This window comes from Grampus griseus (genome assembly GCF_964374135.1).
Source record: "Grampus griseus genome assembly, chromosome: 3".
NCBI classification, from domain to species: Eukaryota; Metazoa; Chordata; class Mammalia; order Artiodactyla; family Delphinidae; genus Grampus; species Grampus griseus.
The window spans coordinates 90,006,389-90,029,585 of NC_139019.1; the positions used below are offsets into that span (position 1 = coordinate 90,006,389).

At 37.6% G+C, this 23,197-nt stretch overlaps 1 pseudogene across 1 annotated transcript; it reads right to left on the reverse strand.

The window, feature by feature from the left end:
- Positions 1-585: 585 nt before the first annotated feature.
- LOC309820240 (small ribosomal subunit protein eS21-like) lies at positions 586-836 on the reverse strand (annotated as a pseudogene). Its single transcript has one exon. The product of its transcript is annotated as a small ribosomal subunit protein eS21-like (transcript).
- Positions 837-23,197: the final 22,361 nt, after the last annotated feature.

Consider the following 23,197-nt stretch of genomic DNA (forward strand, 5'->3'; position numbering starts at 1 on the left):
ATCTGTTCTGTGAGTTTGGGGCTTTTTAAAGATTCCACATACAAGCGAGTTCACAGGGTGTTTAATTTTATTGCATGTTAATAAAAGCACTTAGGAGTGAGGTGGGGTTATGTCTCCACAGTTTCTTCAGTGTTTTGAAAGGATCACTTAGGGTTTACAAAATTTTGAGTTTGGAGATCATGTAGAAGAAATTAATAAGCAGTTGAAAAAGCTTATAAACAACCAAGATGTCCTGGCTTCCACATTCAGGAATACACCTGATCTACTGGAGGATGAGTTAGTATTTGGTTATCTGGGATCTATGGTGATTTGTGATTCACTAAAATATTTCTGCATGACGTTAGTTTTAGTCATGTCTTTAGATGTTTGGGGAAAAATAAGCATGAAATTTATCATGATATTAAGGCATTTTATGATTTGGGAAAAATATTTGGGAGGACAAAATTATTCTTCTTGAGCTAAGACAGTACTAAAATAGTCATCTTGAAACAAGTATTCTTTTTTTGTTTTGTTTTGTTTTGTTTTGTTTTGTGGGTTTTCACTATTTATTTATGACATATACTCCACATCTGTGATCCTCTCCAGTCAGAAGTTCTTTGAGACGGTGCCGTCGGTCTTGGCCAGTCGGAGAATGGAATCATCTGACTCACCCATCCTGTGAACGGCCCCGCAGATAGCATAGGTTTTAAACTCGCCGTTGAACGTGACTGTCACCGTGTCAGCCTCGGCCACGTTCATCTGGATGGCGCGTGGTCCTTGGCAGTGATGATGCGGTAGCTGGACGAGCATTTCCGCGGCATGCACAGGTCCATGAACTCGCTGGTGTCGTTCCGCATGTTGAGGGTGTGTCTGGTGGCACCACGATGAGTGTTGGTGCAGAAAGGCAAAACAACTATTCTTAAAGCAATTTACACTACATTTTCCAATTCCCTTAGTGTTGAAATCACCAGAAACTAGAGAGCCTGGCTAGGGTGGTAACGTCACCACCCACTAGCTATGTGATACTTGGTTAAAGTCGCTGAACTTCAGTCTCTTTACTAAAAAATGGGCTCAATTCTATGTTACAGTATTTTAAAGAGAATTAAATAATTTAATATCTGTAAATTACATAGTATAGTGCCTATGACATAATAACTTTCACCAAATGCTGAGAATCTGTTATTTACTAAGTAATAGTTTTGTAAAGGGTAACAATCAGGCAATGGGACCTTGTTTCTCCTGCTTGCTATGAACTTCAGAAGAAAGCTAGGAAAATTATAGTGAGTGAGAAGGAACAGAGGCTAGAAAAGTAAAAGATAAAATCAGTTCTATTTGTTAATTTTAATTCACATCATCTAGGAATAGATCATATCAAACTTTGGGAGGAAACTACATATTTATGAAGTACATATCAAGCATTTGAAATATTCCTTTAGTCCACTAAATATATTTTCCAAAACATTCATCTGGCATTTAGCCTGTACACTTCTGAGACCCAGTTACCTTATTTCTTCATTTAAATTGTAATATACACAACCTCTTTTCCTAGGTGACACTTTGAAATATGAAATGCAATTCCCAGTTCTGCAGTAGGTTTGCATTCCTGTTAGAATTGCTAGGCCTTCCATTCATTTAGATCAGATGAAATGTGTCATCTTCAGTAAAGCTTTACCCAAGTTCTTTGGGCAAAGGCAGCTTTTTCCCTTGAGCTTCTCCAGACAACAATTTGCAACTATTCATGTTACAGTTGTTTTCTAAACATTCATTTACATACTTCTTTCCTCCACTAGATGGCAATCACATCAGAAATATGAAGTTTAAATTTTTATTTCATCTTTTGCTGAGAGGGGGTACATAAATATTAACTGAGTGAGTGATGAAGGGAAAGAATTTGATTCTTTACTGTGAGTGATGAAGGGAAAGAATTTGATTCTTTACTGTGGAGTGGAATACATAGAAATATATAGTCTTCTGAGATCTGTGTTTACATATCAATTAGATACTGATATAAATACATGGTATTTAGAAAGAACAATGATCTTACCCTCACGCTAGACCCTTGTGTTTACTTACAGTGGTATGATAAATATGGCTAAATAAAAGATAAAGAAGAACTTTAAAAAATCAACTCTTCAAAAGAATGTTTAGCAGTTCTGAGATCAAATGTCAGCTACTAGTATCTTGTATCTTACTATCCAAAAGCAGGTAGTAATTCCCCAGGTGCACACAACATGGCACCGGTAGATCACCTGTGAAATAGACATACTCTGGCTGTCACGAAATGTTTGGTTGTTGTTGTGGGGTTTGCCCCCCTGAGTGAAGGATTTAAAATTAAACATCAGTTTAGATGGGGGGAAGAAAAGGTGGCCAAGATTTTTGACAGTTTTTCCTTCTGCTCCCAAAGTGGCTTCCCAGCAGCAACTTTGGCAATTGCTCTTGGCAGTAGCTCCTGACACAGGCTCCCAACACCTGCTCCCATCTGCAAGGGCTCTTCTCTGAAATGACTTCCACTGGCAGGGAGTTCCATTATCAAAACTCTAGGGCAGCAGCAGCCTATCCTATCTTTGGGGGCACTAACCTCCCTCGTCCTTCTCTTGGTACCTGGTCCCTGCTCTCTTAGCACCATTTCTAGGGCAGCTCACAGCAGGACCCACAGAGTCCTCTGGACAGTTACAGAATGAAACTGCTCTTTTTGAGGAAAAAGTTCAAAAGTATGAAGATAAAAATCCTAAATTATAGACCATAGTGCTATATTCTCTGTAATTTTCTATGGTCCACTCAACACTTTCTGAGGTTTGGGATCCCCCTTTGGAGTTGTAACTGCTTGAGGACATTATGTTAACCCTTAGTGGCTGGCGGAACACAAGCCTAGTGGAGATTTTGCTGTTTTATCTTATCTTACCTTACCTCACAGCACACAGTTCCCTCTTCTCCTGGTGTTTTTTGGAGGATGTTTCCCTCACCTAGTTTCAGTGCATGTGGTTGAGGTGGAGAGAGATAATACCCACTATCTCCTTCTTTCAAGGGATTATACTATGTTCTGTGTTGCACAGATTCTGTTGATCCAAACAACAAAATTCCAGGAATTTTATCTATACATGTATCTATGTATTAGGAAAGATAAATTATTTTTCTGATGGCCTTGTTAAAGATGAAAGGATTATGTAATCTTCAGCTACTATTGGCAACTATGGGGAGATGGCCTACATGTGAAAGTGAGTGAATGCTTGTGTGTGTGTGTGTGTGTGTGTGTGAGAGAGAGAGAGAGAGAGAGAGAGAGAGAGAAAATCCTGAAAATAATATTTGAATGCCTGAACTTAACCTGTCTGACCAGCTCTACTCATGGGTTTCTCTATTATGTGATTCAATAAATTACTCTATTCTTATTATTTGCATAAGGTAGTTTGAATTAAGTTTCTAAAACTGGTAACTAAAATGGCTCAACTAATTGATCAGGAAACTAAGGGATCGATGAAAGCTGCAAATTCCACTTGCTCATCTTTTCCTAGACTGCAGCCATATAAGCAGGTAACCAGAATGCCTAGGACAATTTTACTTCAAATGTTTCCTCCTATTTTCCCTATCAATATATTTTTGCATTTCATACTTTATCATTTTTCCAGAAATAAATGGTAATTATGTCCATAGGGCATAAGGACACCAATGAAAACCAAGTTTCCCCAAAGTTATCTTGGACCTTCCAGCATTCTTTTATAAATCTTATATTACAAAAGGAGTTAATAATAGCTGCTCCTCCCCAAAGAATTATTCTGAAAATTAGTTCATATTTGTAAAAATAAAATAGTGAATCAGTTTACATAGTATATAAAATAGAAAGGGTGTACAAATATGTGGTATCAATACTATTTTTTTCTATGAAAAACTTTGCAATGATTGTGAGATGCTTGTGGATGACCAGGTCTCCCCTAGTACAGCATAAGCCTTGGAAAGAGCGTCTGTGTCCAGAGAGCATTTAGCAAATTTTCCGATGCATGTGAAATGCTCTTTGTTGGCTGCTTGATCTGGATATGGTCCTCAGGAAAGTTCTAGTTGAGAACATTTTAAGAAAATCAGGTGGTCCCTACATGGAAGGAAAAATGAAAGATATTCATCCAGATAATTCAACCCCCTCAAAGAATATAAGAACATTTCCAGAGAAATGAGGTATACTGTAGGAACAGTAATTAATTGCTTTGTATTTTTGTTTCATATTACATGTGCAAATGTACTATTACTTATGTGATATGGTTGGAATTACATAATAAAACCCCTATTTTCTCATTGTCTAGGATGTAAGGGTTCAGAAAATGCCCAGTGGAGCCATTTATTATTCATGTATGAGTTGGGGTGCCAGGAAACAAGCTTTGGTCTTTCCTGAGTAGTCTTTCTAGATCTAGTCATCACTCTTAGAAGAAAGACTGTGAGAAGGACAAGAACTTAGAGACCATCCATTTCAGCCTCTAATTTTTCAATTTATTTTTCAAAATAAATCAAGCCTCAGAGACCTTCACTGATGCACTGATGTTCATTTGATGCCATAATCCATTGCCCTATTTTCCATCACTCTGTTCCAAATGCTGTTACACTGAGGGTACTAGGCCTGATTTGAGCATACATAGACAAGGTTTTGGTTTTAATAATCACATACTTAACTTATTGTATATTTAAAAACTATAGCTGACAATCAAAGTTGTGATTTCAGAAGTATTAGTACTTAGAACAAGGATAAGTTAAAAAATCATAGAGAGAGTTGGTTTAAGGTAGGATTAAAGAAAAATAAAACATTACATGTGACAGACATGTGGTTATGACCCCAGATTATGAATGTAACAATTCTCTTCATGACATGTAATGTGATAAAGTATATATGTGTATATTATGTTTTAGGAAAAATTCTTACAAAGATGTAAACATGAAATAATCTTGTTATATTTTGAACAATTGACTGTATTAAAGATAATAAAACTGCATGAAAATATAAAACAGAAAATGTGTATCAATTTAAGTTATTTATTTTAAAAAGTTTCTAATATTGAAGCTCAATTTTTCAAGAATTTCATTTTCATAAAACTTCTTTAAGTAAAATAAAATTTAAAAAAAACTTCTTAGTTCTCGTTTTTCTACCATGTCTTGGCAAAAATAAATAAGTTATGTGGATAATTGAGAGAAATTAAATTTATTAATTAGTGATGTTTTCCAACTATTAATTTGTTCATTTAATAAGTAATTCTTGAAGGATCCTTACATATTGGACACTATTCTAGGCATTGGGGATACAGCAGTGAGTAAAAAGTAAAAATATTTGCTTTTATCAAGTTTACATTAAAGTAGATGAAGAAGGCAATAAAGAATGGTTATATAATATGTTAAAAAGTGATAAGTACTATCATGAAATGCAAAGCAGGGTAAAGTGATAGAGATTGACCAGAGCGGACTTCTGTGTTAAGGAAATCGTCTCTGAAGAGATATATGAACAGAGACCAGGATGAAGTAAGAGAGTGAGCCTTATGAATATCTTTGGAAAGAATTCTGAGCAGAAGGAAAGGCAAATGCTCAGAAGGGCCACCTCATTTACTGAGGTAGGAGTAGTACTCAGAACCAGACACATGATCAGAAAAGACCTGAGAGAACCATAGGCTTATACCTCTGACAGACCTGTATGTCCTGGGCTCTACTCAACCAGTAGATAAAGCCTAACACAAAATTCTAAGCAGCCTGGCATAGTGATGAAGAAGTAATCAAGCTCAGAGCCAAGCTTCAAAGAATGAGAGAGTAATATTTATTTTCATCATCCTGGCTCCAGTAAAGAAATTTCTGTCAGGTCACTGACTGACAAATGAAATAATGAACAGACTCTAGTGTCCATACATGACAAGAAATATAGTCTTTGCACAAGTAGTTTGGAAGTGTTACCAAACAATTGGATGGCTTCAGCCTTCAATGATTAACAACAGAAAATCCTGGGGAAAAGAGAGAATTTGATTTCCAGCATTATCACATGTAAATATTCAAAATGCCTAATTTTGAACAACAACAACTAAAAAACATCACAAGTCATACAAAGAAACAGTGAAGTATGGCCCATTCAAAGGAAAACAATAAGTTGGCAGATCTGGCCCTGAGGAAGCCCAAACATTAGACTTACTAGATAAAGACTTAAATCAACTGTGGTAAATATACTCAAAATGCTGAAGGAAACCATGGACAAAGAACTAAAGGAAATCTTAAAAGTGATATATGAGCAAAATAAGAATATCAATAAAGAGACAGAAATTTTACAAAGGAGCCAAATAGAGACTGGAGATAAAAAGTACAATAGCTAAAATAAAATAAACATATTTCAGAGGTATTCAATAGCAGGTTTGAGCAGGTACAAAGGCTCTGTGAACTTGAAAATAAGACAACTGAAATTATCCAGTCTTAGGACCAGGAAGAAAAAAAAAAAAATGAAGAAAAGGGAACAAGATCTGAGGGACTTGCCGGACACCATTAATCAAATCTACATATGCTTTATGGAAGCACTAGAAGGAAGAGAGAAAGAAAAGGGGAAAAGTATATATTTGAAGAAATAATGGCTGAAAATCTCACAAATTTGAGGAAACATATGAATCTACACATACAAAAAATCTCAGCAAACTCCAAGCAGCATAAATGCAGAGATCAACACTATGACATATTAAAATCAAATGAAAGACAAAGACAAACAGAAATGTTGAAAGCAGCAAGTGACTGGTCATGTATAAGGGATTCTCAATGAGATTAACAGTGAATTTCTCATCAGAAACCATGGAGTCTAACAGGCAGTGAGATGACATATTTAAAATTCTTAAAAAAAAAAAAAAGTCTGTCAAGCAAGAATTCTATCAGGCAAAACTATCCTTCAAAAATGGCAGAGAAATTAAGGCATCCCCAGATTTTAAAAACTGAGACTGCTTTGCTTGTAGACCAGACTTACAAGAAATGCTAAAGGAAGTTTTCAGTATGAAATGAAAGAACACTAGACAATAACTGAAAACCATATGAGGAAATAAAGAACATTGGCAAAGGTGACTACATAGATAAATTTAAAAGCCAGTACTAATATATATTTTTTGGTTTTTAGCTCCTTTTAAAATTTTCTACATGACTTAAAAGACAAATGCATAAATTAGTAATTATGAACCTATGTTAATGACAACAAAGTGTAAAGATATAATTTGTGACAAAATTTAAACAGGGTGGGAGATGGAGCTGTCTCAGTCCCTGGTTCTCTCCTGAAAACCAGTCAGCCTACAGTTTATCCTGTATTTTGAATCTCCTCTCCATTGCCTTTCATCACAACTTTCACTGTTCTTCCTTTAGGTTTGAACCTCTCCATGTTCTGTCGCAAATAAAGTCAGTTTCTTAGGGAAAATGTTAGGAGTTGTCTATTTTATGACCTGCTTCTCCACTCAGGCACATTTCTGAGCCAAGGATCTGGAGCTTGGGGGTGGGGAAAATGTCAAGCTTCTCTCTCAATGACACTCTCACTATAGGAGCTACGTGCTTGGTGTTGGTGGGGAAAGTAGCCTGTCATTTTGGCTTGCCTCTCCTGTTATGTAAACATGACTGCACGATTGGAAAGGAGAATCAGATCCTCAGTATTCTCAAGATTCTGTGTCAATAAGAGAGCCCCCATCCTACAAGTCAAGGCTGGGTGAAAGAAGGGAGCTCTCCTCTCTCAACTATCGTCAACAGGGACTTATCCTCAGCAACAGGCTGCTGTTTTTGAAAGACAAGTTATTATTTAAATAAAGTATAATATTATATTGTAGAGTTCATATATGAGAAGGTAAAAAAATGAAAACAGAATACAAAGTGGAGGAGTTTAATGAAATTTTTCTAAGGTAAGTGTTTTTTTTTTAAGTATCATAATATCAAGTCATAGCAGACTGTGATAAGATAATAATGGATACTGGAAATCATAGAGCAATTATTGTTTTTAACATCTTTATTGGAGTATAATTGCTTTACAATTGTGTATTAGTTTCTGCTTTATAACAAAGTGAATCAGCTATACATATACCTATATCCCCATATCTCCTCCCTCTTGCGTCTCCCTCCACCCTCCCTATCCCACCCCTCTAGGTGGTCACAAAACACCGAGCTGATCTCCCTGTTCCATGTGGCTACTTCCCACTAACCATCCATTCTACACTTGGTAGTGTATATATGTCCATGCCACTCTCACTCACCTCATCCAAGCCCACCGTTTCCCCTCCCCAGATCCTAAAGTCCACTCTCCACGTCTGTGTCTTTATTCCTATCCTGCTCCTAGATTCTTCAGAAACTTTTTTTTTTTTTAGATTCCATATAAATGTGTTAAGCATATGGTATTTGTTTTTCTCTTTCTGACTTACTTCACTCTGTATGTCAGACTCTAAGTCCATCCACCTCACTACAAATAACTCAATTTCTTTTCTTTTTATGGCTGAGTGATATTCCATTTATATATGTGCCACATCTTCTTTATCCATTCATCTGTCGATGGATATTTAGGTTGCTTCCATGTCCTGGCTACTGTAAATAGAACTGCAGTGAACATTGTGGTACATGACTCATTTTGAATTATGGTTTTCTTAGGGTATATGCCCAGTAGTGGGATTGCTGGGTCATATGGTAGTTCTATTTTTACTTTTTTAAGGAACCGCCATACTGTTCTCCATAGTGGCTGTATCAGTTTACATTCCAACCAACAGTGCAAGAGGGTTCCCTTTTCTCCACACCCCCTCTAGCATTTACTGTTTGCAGATTTTTTGATGCTGGCCATTCTGAATGGTGTGAGGTGATACCTCATTGTAGTTTTGATTTGCATTTCTCTAATAATTAGTGATGTGGAACAAATTTTCATGTGCCTCTTAGCCATCTGTATGTCTTCTTTGGAGAAATGTCTATTTAGGTCTTCTGCCCATTTTTTGATTGGGTTGTTTTTTTAATATGGAGCTGCATTAGCTGTTTATATATTTTGGAGATGAATCCTTTGTCCATTGACTTGTTTGCAAATATTTTCTCATATTCTAAGGGTTGTCTTTTTGTCTTGTTTATAGTTTCCTTTGCTGTGCAAAAGCTTTTAAGTTTCATTAGGTCCCATTTGTTTATTTTTGTTTTTATTTCAGTTACTCTAGGAGGTGGGTCAAAAAAGATCTTGCTGTGATTTATGTCAAAGAAAATTCTTCCTAGGTTTTCCTCTAAGAGTTTTATAGTGCCTGGTCTTACATTTAGGTCTTTAATCCATTTTGAGTTTATTTTTGTGTGTGGTGTTAAGGAGTGTTCTAATTTCATTCTTTTACATGTAGCTGTCCAGTTTTCCCAGCACCACTTATTGAAGAGACTGTCTTTTCTCCATTGTATCCCTGTCTCCTTTGTCATACATTAGTTGACCATAGGTGCATGGGTTTATCTCTGGGCTTTCTATCCTGTTCCATTGATCTATATTTCTGTTTTGTGCCAGTACCATATTGTCTTGATTAATGTAGCTTTGTGGTGTAGTCTGAAGTCATGGAGTCTGATTCCTCCAGCTCTGTTTTTCTTTCACAAGATTGCTCTGCTATTCAGGGTCTTTTGTGTCTCTAGAAATATTTTAAGATTTTTTGTTCTAGCTCTGTAAAAAAAATAATGCCATTGGTAATTTGATAGGCATTGCACTGAATCTGTAGATTGCTTTGGGTAGTAGAGTCATTTTCACAATATTGATTCTTCCAATCCAAGAACATGGTATATCTCTCCATCTGTGTCATCTTTGATTTCTTTCATCAGTGTCTTATAGTTTTCTGAGTACAGGGTTTTACCTCCTTAGGTAGGTTTTTTCCTAGGTATTTTATTCTTTCTATTTCAGTGGTAAATGGGAGTGTTTCTTTAATTTCTCTTTCAGATTTTTCATTGCTAGTGTATAGGAATGAAAGAGATTTCTGTGCATTCATTTTGTATCCTGCAACTTTACCAAATTCATTGATTAGCTCTAGAAGTTTTCTGGTGGCACTTTTAGGATTCTCTATGTATAGTATCATGTCATCTGCAAACAGTGACAGTTTTATTTCTTCTTTTCCAATTTTATTCCTTTTATTTCTTTTTCTTCTCTTATTGCCATGGCTAGGACTTCCAAAACTATGTTGAATAATAGTGGTGAGAGTGGACATCCTTGTCTTATTCTTGATCTTAGAGGAAATCCTTTCAGGTTTTCATAATTGGGAATGATGTTGGCTGTGGGTTTGTCATATATGGCCTTTATTATGTTGAGGTAGGTTCCCTCTATGCCCACTTTCTGGAGAGTTTTTACCATAAATGGGTGTTGAATATTGTCAAAAGCTTTTTCTGCATCTATTGAGATGAGCATATGGTTTTTACTCTTCAGTTTGTTAATACAGTGTATCACATTGATTGATTTGCATATATTGAAGAATCCTTGCATCCCTGGGATAAATCCCACTTCATCAAGGTGTATGATCCTTTTAATGTGTTGTTGGATTCTGTTTGCTAGTATTTTGTTGAGGATTTTTGCATCTATATTCATCAGTGATATTCGTCTGTAATTTTCTTTTTTTTCTGGTATCTTTGTCTGGTTTTGGTATCAGGGTGATGGTGGCCTTGGAGAATGAGTTAGGGACTGTTCCTTCCTCTGCAGTTTTCTGGAAGAGTTTGAGAAGGATGGGTGTTAACTCTTCTCTAAATATTTGATAGAATTCACCTTTGAAGCCATCTGGTCCTGGACTTTTGTTTGTTGGAAGATTTTTAATCACAGTTTCAATTTAATTACTTGTGATTGCTCTGTTCATATTTTCTATTTCTTCTGGGTTCAGTCTTGGGAGGTTATACCTTTCTAAGAATTTGTCCATTTCTTCCAGTTGTCCATTTTATTGGCATAGAGTTGCTTGTAGTAGTCTCTTAGTATGCTTTGTATTTCTGCAGTGTCCACTGTAACTTCTCCTTTTTCATTTCTACTTTTATTGATTTGAGTCCTCTCCCTCTTTTTCTTGATGAGTCTGGTTAAAGGTTTATCAATTTTGTTTATCTTCTCAAAGAACCAGCTTTTAGTGTTATTGATCTTTGCTATCGTTTCCTTCATTTCTTTTTCATTTATTTCTGATCTGATCTTTATGATTTCTTTCCTTCTACTAACTTTGGGTTTTGTTTGTTCTTCTTTCTCTAGTTCCTTTAGGTGTAATGTTAGATTGTTTATTTGAGATGTTTCTTGTTTCCTTAGATAGGATTATATTGCTATAAACTTCCCTCTTAGAAGTGCATTTGCTGTGTCCCATAGGATTTGGATCATCATGTTTTCATTATTTTGATTTCCTCTTTGATTTCTTCAGTAATCTCTTGATTATTTAGTACCATATTGTTTAGCCTCCATGTGTTTGTGTTTTTAACATTTTTTTCCCTGTAATCGATTTTTTTTTTTTTTTTTGCGGTACGCGGGCCTCTCACTGTTGTGGCCTCTCCCGTTGCAAAGCACAGGCTCCTGACGTGCAGGCTCAGCGGCCATGGCTCACGGGCCCAGCCGCTCTGCAGCATGTGGGATCTTCCCGGACCGGGGCACGAACCCACGTCCCCTGCATCGGCAGGTGGACTATCAACCACTGCACCACTAGGGAAGCCCCCTGTAATCGATTTTTAATCTCAGAGTGTTGTGGTCAGAAAAGATGTTTGATATGATTTCAATTTTCATAAATGTTCCAAGGCTTGATTTGTTACCCAAGATGTGATCTCTCCTGGAGAATGGTCCTTGTGCACTTGAGAAGAAAGTGTAATCTGCTGTTTTTGGATGGAATATCCTATAAATATCAATTCAATCTATATGGTCTATTGTGTCATTTAAATCTTTGTTTCCTTATTAATTTTATGTCTGGATGATCTGTCCATTGGTGTAAGTGAGGTGTTAAAGTCCCCCACTATTATTGTGTTACTGTCGATTTCCTCTTTTATAGCTGTTAGCATTTGCCTTATCTATTGAGATGCTCCTATGTTGGGTGCATATATATTTATAATTGTTATATCTTCTTCTTGGATTGATGCCTTGATCATTATGTAGTGTCCTTCCTTGTGTCTTGTAACATTCTTTATTTTAAAGTCTATTTTATCTGATATGAGTATTGCTACTCCAGCTTTCTTTTGATTTCCATTTGAATCCCCTCACTTTCAGTCTATATGTGTCCCTATGTCTGACGTGGGTCTCTTGTAGACAGCATATATATGGGTCTTGTTTTTGTATCCATTCAGCAAGCCTGTGTCTTTTGGTTGGAGCATTTAATCAATTCACATTTAAGGTAATTATCAATATATATGTTCCTATTACCATTTTCTTAATTGTTTTGGGTTTGTTTTTGTGGGTCCTTGTCTTCTCTTGTGTTTCCCACTTAGAGAAGTTCCTTTAGCATTCCTTGTAGAGTTGGTTTGGTGGTGCTGAATTCTCTTAGCTTTTGCTTGTCTGTAAAGCTTTTGATTCCTTTGTCGAATCTGAATGAGATCCTCACTGGGTAGAGTAATCTTGGTTGTAGGTTCTTCCCTTTCATCACTTTAAGTATATCATGCCACTCCCTTCTGGCTTGTAGAGTTTCTGCTGAGAAATCAGCTGTTAACGTTATGGGACTTTCCTTGTATGTTATTTGTCATTTTTCCTTTGTTGCTGTTAATAATTTTTCTTTGTCTTTAATTTTTGTCAGTTTGATTACTATGTTTCTCAGCATGTTTCTACTTAGGGTTTTCCTGCCTGAGACTCTCTGTGCTTCCTGGACTTGGGTGGCTATTTCCTTTCCCATGTTAGGGAACTTTTCAACTATAATCTCTTCAAATATTTTCTCGGGTCTTTTTGCTCTCTCTTCTCCTTCTGGGATTTCTATAATGTGAATGTTGGTGCATTTAATGTTGTCCCAGAGGTCTCTTAGGCTGTTTTCATTTCTTTTCATTCTTTTTTCTTTATTCTGTTCAGTGGCAGTGAATTCCACCATTCTGTCTTCCAGGTCACTTATCCATTCTTCTGTATCAATTATTCTGCTATTGATTCCTTCTAGTGTATTTTTCATTTCAGTTATTGTATTGTTCATCTCTGTTTGTTTGTTCTTTAATTCTTCTAGGTTAAACATTTTGTTAAACATTTCTTGCATCTTCTTGATCTTTGCCTCCATTCTTTTTCCGAGGTCCTGGATCATCTTCACTATCATTATTCTGAATTCTTTTTCTGGAATGTTGCCTATCTCCACTCCATTTAGTTGTTTTTCTGGGTTTTTATCTTGTTCCTCATCTAGTGCATAGTCCTCTGCCTTTCATTCTGTCTTTCTGTGAATGTGGTTTTCGTTCCACAGGCTGCAGGATTGTAGTTCTTCTTACTTCTGCTGTCTGCCCTCTGGTGGATGAAGCTATTTAACAGGCTTGTGCAAGCTTCCTGATGGGAGGGACTGGTGGTGGGTAGAGCTGTGTGTTGCTCTGGTGGGCAGAGCTCAGTAAAACTTTAATCTGCTTGTCTGCTGATGGGTGGGGCTGGGTTCCATCCCTGTTGGTTGTTTGGCCTGTTGTGACCCAGCACTGGTGCCTACAGGCTCTTTGGTGGGCCTAATGGCAGACTCTGGGAGGGCTCATGCAAAGGTGTATTTCCCAGAACTTCTGCTGCCAGTGTTCTTGTCACAACAGTGAGCCACAGCTGCCCCCCACCTCTGCAGGAGACCCTCCAACACTAGCAGGTAGGTGTGGTTCAGTCTCCTATGGGGTCATTGCTCCTTCCCCTTAGGTCCTGATGTGCACACTACTTTGTGTGTGCCCTCCAAGAGTGGAGTCTCTGTTTCCCCCAGTCCTGTCGAAGTCATGCAATGAAATCTCACTAGCCTTCAAAGTCTGATTCTCTGGGAATTTGTCCTCCTGTTGCCATACCCCCAGGTTAGGAAGCCTGGCATGGGGCTCAGAACCTTCAGTCCAGTGGGTGGACTTCTGTGGTATAATTGTTCTCCAGTTTGTGAGTCACCCACCCAGTGGTTATGGGATTTGATTTTATTGTGATTGTGCCCTTTGTACCATCTCATTGTGGCTTCTTCTTTGTCTTTGGATGTGGGGTATCTTTTTTGCTGAGTTCCAGTGTCTTCCTGCTGATGACTGTTCTGTAGTTAGTTGTGATTTTGGTGTTCTCACAGGAGGGAGTGAGTGCACATTCTTCTACTCTGCCATCTTGAACCAATCTCCTGGGTGCCATTCTGAAATCCTCCCTCTAGCTCTTTAGAGCCAAGACCTGGCCCCACCCAACAGCCTGTAGGCATCAGTGCTATGATGCCTCAGGCCCAGCTACTAAATGGGTGCGGACGCAGCCCTACCTATCAGCAGACAGGCTGCCTACAGAACTCCTGAGTACACAGCTGCCTCTAGACAGAGCCCAACCCACCAGAGGACCCAGGACACAGCTCCACCCACCAGTGGGCAAGCACCAGCCCCAGAATTTCCTGGGCCTCAGCCCTACCCTCCAGAAGCCTGCTGTAGGCCCTGGACCAGCCTCACCCACCAGGGGGCAGACATCAGAGGCAAGAAAAACCACAAAACCACAATCCCACAGCCTGTGGGTTCAACCTGCCTTGAGACCAGCTGGACCCTAGCCCTTCCCACCAGTAGGCCAACACAAGCTTCAGGACACCCCAGACACCATACCTAATTATGTCAGGAACTTCCCCCTCCCCACGACCACCAGCAACCTGACACCAACTCTGGGATCCCTGGGCCCTGCATCCAGACTCCAGGACACAGCTCTGCTTGCCAGTAGTCTGGCACTAACCCCAAGACATGGAGTAGATGAAAATAAAGAGCAAAGATCCGAGGAGAAATAAATGAAATAGAGACAAAAAGTACAAGAGAAAAGATCAGTGAAACTAAAAGCTGGTTTTTTTGAAAAGATAAACAGAATTGAGAAACCTTTAGCCAGACTCATGAAGAAAAAAAGGGAGCGGGCTCAAATCAATAAAATCAAAAATGAAAAAGGAGAAGTAACAACTGACACCACAGAAATACAAAGGATCATAAGGGACTACTATGAGCAACTATATACCAATAAAATGGACAAGCTGTAAGAAATGGACAAATTCTTAGAAAGGTACAATCTCCCAAAACTGATCCAGGAAGAAATAGAAAACATGAACAGAGAAATTACCAGTACTGAAATTGAATCAGTAATTTAAAAACTGCCAATACACAAAATTCCAGGACCAGATGGCTTCATAGGTGAATTCTACCAAACATTTAGAGGAGTTAACACCTATCCTTCTGAAACTATTACAAAAAATTGCAGAGGAAGGAACACTTCTGAACTCATTCTATTAGGCCATCATCACCCTGATACCAAAAAGAGAAAACTACAGACTAATATCACTGATGAACATAGATGCAAAAATCCTCAACAAAATACTAGGAGACTGACTCCAGCAACATATTAAAAGGATCATATACCATGATCAACTGGGATTTACCCAGGAATACAAGGATTTTTCAATATCCACAAATCAATCAATGTGATACACCACGTTCACAAAATGAAGAATAGATGCAGCAGAATCTTTTGACAAAATTCAACATCCATTTATGATTAAAAACTTTCCAGAAAGTCGACACAGATGGAACATACCTCAACAAAATGAAGGCCATATATGACAAACCCACAGCTAACGTCATACTCAATGGTATAGTTGAAAGCATTTCCTCTAAGATCGGGAAGAATGGATAGTTGAAAGCATTTCCTCTAAGATCAGAAACAAGACAAAGATGTCCACTCTCAGCACTTTTATTCAGCATCATATTGGAAGTCCTAGCCACAGCAGTAAGAAAAGGAAATGAAAGGCATACAAATTGGAAAGGAAGAAGTAAAGCTGTCACTGTTTGCAGATGACATGATGACATTACATAGAAAATCCTAAAGATGCTACCAGAAAACTACTAGAGCTCATCAATGAATTCAGTAAAATTTCAGGATACAAAATTAATATACAGAAATATGTTGCATTTCTATACACTAACAATGAAAGATCAGAAAGAGAAGTTAAGGAAACAATCCCATTCACCACTGCAACAAAAACAATAAAATACCTAGGAATAAACCTACCTAAGGAGGTAAAAACCTGTACTCCAAAAACTATAAGACATTGATGAAAGAAACTGAAGATGACACAAACAGATGGAAAGATATACCATGTTCTTAGATTGGAAAAATTAATATTGTGAAAATGGCCATACTACCCAATGCAATCCCTATCAAAATACTAAGGGCATTTTTCACAAAACTAGAACAAATAATTTTAAAATTTGTATGGAAACAAAAGACTCCAAATTACCAAAGTAATCTTGAGAAAGAAGAACAGAGCTGGCAGAATCATTTTCCCTGATTTCACTTCAGACTGCTGTATACTACAGAGCTACAGTAGTCAAAACAGTATGGTACAGCACAAAAGCAGACACATAGATTCATGCAACAGGATAGAAATTCCAGAAATAAACCCACACACTTATGGTCAATTAATCTACAACAAAGGAGGTAAGAATATACAATGGAGAAAAGATAGTCTCTTCAATATGTGGTGGTGGGAAAACTAGACAGCTACATGTAAAAGAATGAAATTGAACATTCTCTTACACTATCTGTAAAAATAAACTCAAAATGGGTTAAAGACCTAAATGTAAGACTGGGAATCATAAAAATCCTAGAAGAGACATAGTCACAGTGCTCTTTGACATAAATCATAGCAGTATTTTTTTGGATCTGTCTCCTAAAGCAAAGGATATAAAAGCAAAAATAATCAAATGGGACCTAATCAAACTCAAAAGCTTTTACACAGCAAAAGAAACCATCAATAAAACAAAAAGACAACCTATTAAATGGGAGAAAATATTCGCAAATGATTTGACCTATAAGGGGTTACTATCCAACATTTGTAAATGGCTCATACAACCCAACATAAAAAAAAAATCCAATTAAAAAATGGGCAGAAGACCTGAACAGACATTTTTCCAAAGTGGGCATGCAGATGGCCAACAGGCCCATGAAAAGATGCTCAACATTGCTAATCATCAGTGAAATGCAAATCAAGAGCACAATGAGATGTCACCTTATACCTGTCAGAACGGTTACCATCAAAAAGAACACAAATAACAAATGTTAGCAAGCATGTAGAGAAAAGGGAACCCTCATACCCTACTGGTGGGAATGTCAATCAGTGCAGCCACTGTGGAAAACAGCATGGAGGTTTCTCAAAAAACTAAAAATAGAACTACCATATGACCCAGCAATTCCACTCCTGGGTACAGATCCAAAGAAAATGAAAACACTAATTCAAAAAGATACCTGCACCCCAATGTTGATAGCAGCATTATTTACAATTGACAAGATATGGAAGCAACCTATGTGTCCATCAACAGATGAATGGATAAAGAAGCTGTGGGATGTATACACAATAGAATACTACTCAGCCATAAAAACTAATGAAATTTTGCCATCTGCAACATCATGAATTGACCCGGAGGGCATTATCCTAAGTGAAATAAGTCAGATAGAGAAAGATATCTACTATGTGATATCACTTATATGTGGAATCTAAAAAATACAACAAACTAGTGAATACAACAAAAAAGAAATAGTCACAGATATAGAGCACAAACTAGTGGTTACCAGTGGGGAGAGGGAAGAGAGGAGGGGCAATATAAAGGTAGGGGATTAAGAGGTACAAACTATTATGTATAAAATAAGCTATGAGGATATATCATACAACACAAGGAATATAGCCAACGTTTTATAATAACTATACATGGAGTATAACCGTTAAAATTTGTGAATCACTATAGTGTACACGTTTAATTTATATAATATCATATATCAACTATACTTCAATAAAAAGAAAGAGAAAAACAAGATCTTTGTCATCTTACACAAAACTCCTCCTCCTTCATTGCCTTATAAATTTAGTCACTTGCTCATGCTAGAAAACAAGAAATTATCTTCACTAATTCAGAAGTAATAAATTCAGAGACTTCTATCCATAATATGTCCCCTTCTTTATATCTTTCTCACTTCCCTTGGTTAGACCATCACCATTTCTCATTAGCTATTTGCCAAAGTACAAAAACTGGTGTCTTCCCTGCTTGTGGTCTTACATTACTCTAGTCCATCCTTCATACTCCAGCCAGCATGTCTTTCCTAGAATAGAAATACAATCATGTTTCCTTCTTGCTCAAATCCTTCATTGGCCTCTCATTGTCCTTAGGAAGAAGTTTAATCTTCTTATCAGAGTTTACAAAACATTTTATGATTCAATCCTAGCTTACTTCCATTTTAATCTCTAATCAACTTTCAATTATATGCTCCAACTATATAAAGAACTTCTCAGTTCTTTGAACACACCATGTGCCTCCTAAGTTTTGTGCATGTCTTTGTCCAGATTATTGCTGGTCACCTCTTCTCACTTTCACCTGGATAAACTCGTATCTATGCTTTTGATATTAAGTTAAATATCACTGCCTTCAGGAAGTTAAATGTCTCTCTTTTGTGTCACTATTCATAGAATTTATCACATAATTATTCTTCTTCTTTTTTTTTTTTGGCCACGCTGCCCACCTTGCAAGATCTTAGTCCCCCGACCAGGGATTGAACCTGGACCACAGCAGTGAAAGTGCCAAGTCCTGAACACATTCTTTCTTTGTGCGTTTGAGAAAAATGTATATTCTGCTGTTGTTCTACGAAGTATTCTATAAATGTCAATCAGATCCAGTTGATTGATGATGCTGATCAGTTCAACCATGTTCCTTCTGATTTTCTGCCTACAGGACCTGAAATTATTAATAAAGGGATGTATCTTCTCTTCTGTAGTTAGATGTCTCTAACTATACTAATAAATTCATCTATTTCTTCACATATTTTGATGCTCTATTGTTAGGCACATACACATTAAAGTTTTCTTGGAAAATTGACTCCTATATCGTTATGTAATGCTCCACTTGATCACTTACAATTTTCCTTACTCTGAAGTCTGCGTTGTCTGAAATTAATATAGATACTCCAGCTTTCTTTTGATTAGTGTTATCATGGTATGTCTTCTCTCCATAGCTTTAATTTTAATCTATCTGTGTCTTTATATATAAAGTAGGTTTCTTGGATATAACGGCCAGAGGTATGATTATATACCAGTTCATGGCTGGATATTCAGGGATTTGGAAGGAACATAATTGGAAAATTGTTGACAAGGCATTTGGGGGAAGAGGTATGTGCACAGACCTCTCTGAATGGTCAAAAAATGTGAAGATATTTGTGTCCTATGTGAATGCTCACCAAAGGATGACCTCAGCAGAGGAATATATTAATAATCAAGTAGATAGGCTGACCCATTCTGTGGATACCAGTCAGCCTCTCTCCTCAGCCACCACTGTCATCTCTCAATGCACTGATGAACAACGTGACCATGGTGGCAGGGATGGAGGTTTTGCATGGGCTCAGCAACATGGACTTCAATTCGCCAAGGCTGACCTGCTATGGCCACCTCTGAGTGCCCAATCTGCCAGCAGCAGAGACCAACACTGATATGGTACAATTCTTCTAGGTGATCAGCCAGCTACCTGGTAGCAGGGTTATTATATCAGACCATTTCCATCTGGATATGGATTTGTCTTCCCTGCAGGCAATGCTTCTGCCCAAACTACCATCCATGGACTTACAGAATGCTTCATCCACCAACACAGAATTTTTACATAGCATTGTTTCTGGTCAAGGAACTCACTTCACAGCAAAAGAAGTACAGCTATGGGCCCATGCTCACTGGTCTTACTATATATGCTAGAACCTTGATCCTGGACTTCCTAGCCTCCAGAACTGTGAGAAAATAAATTTCTGTTGTTTAAACCACCCAATTTGTGGTTTTTCATTATGGCAGCCTGAGCTGACAATCACTAATTTTCATGTGTGGTATGAAATAAAAATCAGGTTAAGTTTTTTCTATATGCTATTCAATTGATCTAGCACAATTACTGAAAAAACTCTTTTCCCACTGAGTTGGAATGGCATCTTTGTTATAAATCGGGTCACTGAATATGTGTAAATCTTCTTTTGGACCCTTTATTTCCATTGGTATTATGTTTATTTCTGCATCAACATGTCTTAATTGCTGTGAATTTATAGTAAGTCTTGAAATCTGTTAAAGTCTTCAAGTTTTTCTTGTTTTTTCAGATATTTTTGGATTCTAGGTCCTTTTCATTTCCATATTGAATTTAGAATCAGTCTATCAATTTCCACCAAGAAAAAAAAGCTCCTGGGATTTTTTTTTTAATTGGGATTAGATTGCATTTTTAGGTTATTTGGGAGAAACTCTTTGTTGCAACAAACTCTCTGAGGTATATTTAAATCAAACATCCTCTCTAAAATCTTGCTGTATATTGATATTCACTGCTAATCTCTCCCCTTCAAAATGTTCTGTAGCACTTATGGGCACTATGTTATAGCTCTTACATAATATAGAATTTTGCTTTCAGAACTATCTCCTTAGTTACAAAGAAAAATTCCATTTGCATTTTTATTAAGAATGAACATTATCTTCAGGGATAGTGTGGCAGAGTTTGATGGCTAACTAAATAAAACAACTTCAGACAAAAGGAGTTCCATTTAGAAAGGGGTGTTTTGCATCACTCTTTTGATGGTTACAAGAAGAAAAGGCAAAATTAAACAAAGAAAGTTTATGGATTAAGCTTTTTCTTCCTTGGTGATAAGCAGATATACTGTATCTCTTGAAGCCTGTATCCAAAACTGACTTTAGAATTGCTGTGGTCAACAAAATCACTCAAGTCACAGCTATGCTCCTGCATGCATTCAGGGGGCTATAAAGTTGGGCAAAATATAGAAAGATGGAACAAGTAAGAGATCTATTTGGTAAATGTTTTAAAAGGAAAAATAAATCTGGATTTCTTTCCAATGAGCACCAAATCTCAGGCATCTCTTAAAAAACTACCAAAAGCACCACAAGATCAAAGATAAGAGGAAGTTGTGTCATAGAGCAAAAGCATGGGCTGAGACACTCCTTAACTGAGTCCAACTTTGGCATCATCTCCCCTTCAAGCCCCTCACCACCCCAAACCACAGTGCAAGCAAGGAACAAGAGAAATAATCCGCTCTGAGGCTGGACTTGGCCAATTTTTCACTAAGAAGACTATCAACATGGTTCACAGTGAGCCAGTCCTCACCCAGACTGTAGTAAAGACCAGCATGTACCAGTGCTGGTGGTGGTATAAAGTACTGGTTGTTATGGGCTAAATTGTGTTCCCCCCAAACTCATACGTTGAAGTCCTCAATACCTCAGAACATGACTGTATTTGGAGATAGGGTCCTGAAAGAGGTAATTAAGTTAAAATGATGTCATATGCCTGGGCCCTAATCTGACCTACCTGACTGATGCCTGGAAAAGAAGAGGTTAGGACACAGACATACACAGAGGAAAGATCACATGAAGACACAGGGAGAAGATACCCATGTACGTACAAGCCAAGGAGAGAGGTCTCAGAAGAAACAAACCCTGCTGACACCTTGACCTCAGATTTCTAGGACCCAGAATTGTGAGGCAAAAAATGTATTGTTTAAGCTGTCCAGTCTGTGGTACTTCAATGTCGCAAGCCCTAGCAAACTAATGTACTGGTACTGGTATAAAGAGAGCCAATGTTATATTAAATCTAAGGAAAAGTAGATTTTAAATAAAAAGTGGCCCCCAAATTCAGAAGAAAACATTAAGCAAAATAACTCTAAGATGAGCAACATTCCAGTGGAGTACGATCATTAGGAAAGTTACCTAAGTGGCCTTGAGACCACATTTATGGCTGGAGTAGATGGTCATGCACTAAAGGGCAGGTAATAATTTTTTCCCTAAGAAAGATGAGGGAACAGAAAGCAAATCAATATTCATCCCTCTACTCTTAGCTCATAGAATTAGCCCCTGTTGCCCCTTATTGTTTTAAAGTGTGTTGAGCACAAAGGAATATGCTGGTGTATAGCATATGATTCAAATTGCAATTCTAATTCATAAAGCTCAATCATTTAACATTTAAAAGCACATCCCTTGACTGGCATTCAATAGATTTGGATTCTGAGCCTTAAATCTTCACCCACAAGCTGGTTGTCCCTGTTTATTCATTTTAGTTGTTCAAGATTCCTTTAGTAGAGAGCAACATAGAGTCTCTACTGCCCTCTCTTTCTAGGAGCTTCAGTGTCAGCATTTTTAGCTCTCCACCTGCAGTTACAGCTCATTGACTGTTTAATTCAACACATTAATTGCACTACTTTGCTAGTGTTTTGATATAGTAGAAGCAGTCATATGTGTGCACACACACAAACACACCTCTTGATGGCAAAGTTCCAGAGAAATTCAAATACATTCACAAGTATGTAGAGATTCGTACTAAAGGCACCTTGAGTCAAAGACAACACCAGGTTTGTCTCTTTTCAGGAGTTAACGTCTTCCTTGTCATTTCTGGTTGAGCTACACAAAACAAAGGAACGTCCTGTGGGGCTTCCCTTGTGGCGCACTGGTTAAGGATCCACCTGCCAATGCAGGGGACACAGGTTCAAGCTCTGGTCCGGGAAGATTCCACATGCCACGGAGCACCTAAGCCCGTGCACCACAACTACTGAGCCTGCTCTCTAGAGCCTGCGAGCCACAACTACTGAAGCCTGAGCACCTAGAGCCCGTGCTCTGCAACAAGAGAAGCCACTGCAATGAGAAGCCCGCACACCGCAACAAAGGATAGCCCCAGTTCACCACAACTAGAGAAAGCCCGTGCACGGCAATGAAGACCCAACACAGCCAAAAATAAATAAATAAACTAAATAAAAAACAAAAATGAAACGTCCTTGTTTACCCAAGCTACACTGTTATTCAAGAATTCAAAGCACTTCCCTTTAAAACTGAATTGAGCTGAAGTAAATAATTCCTCACCTTAATGTGACTGGAATTCACTTAAATCATATGTCAACAAAGTCTAAGTTTAGTTTTCATTTAGGTTTAATAGTTTTTTCTCAGGTTTCTCTGCTTAATCTTTGATTGTTATTTATCCTTTCACTTTTTATTGTACAAATAAATTTATCATATTGAGTTGAGGTTTTCCTTTTAGTAATTTTTTATACACCTGGCATGCCTTTTCTCAAAGGTTTTTCATTTCAGAGGGCTGAAATTAAATGTACTGGACTGCCTAGCCAGTCAACTGCTATTTAAGACTTGCA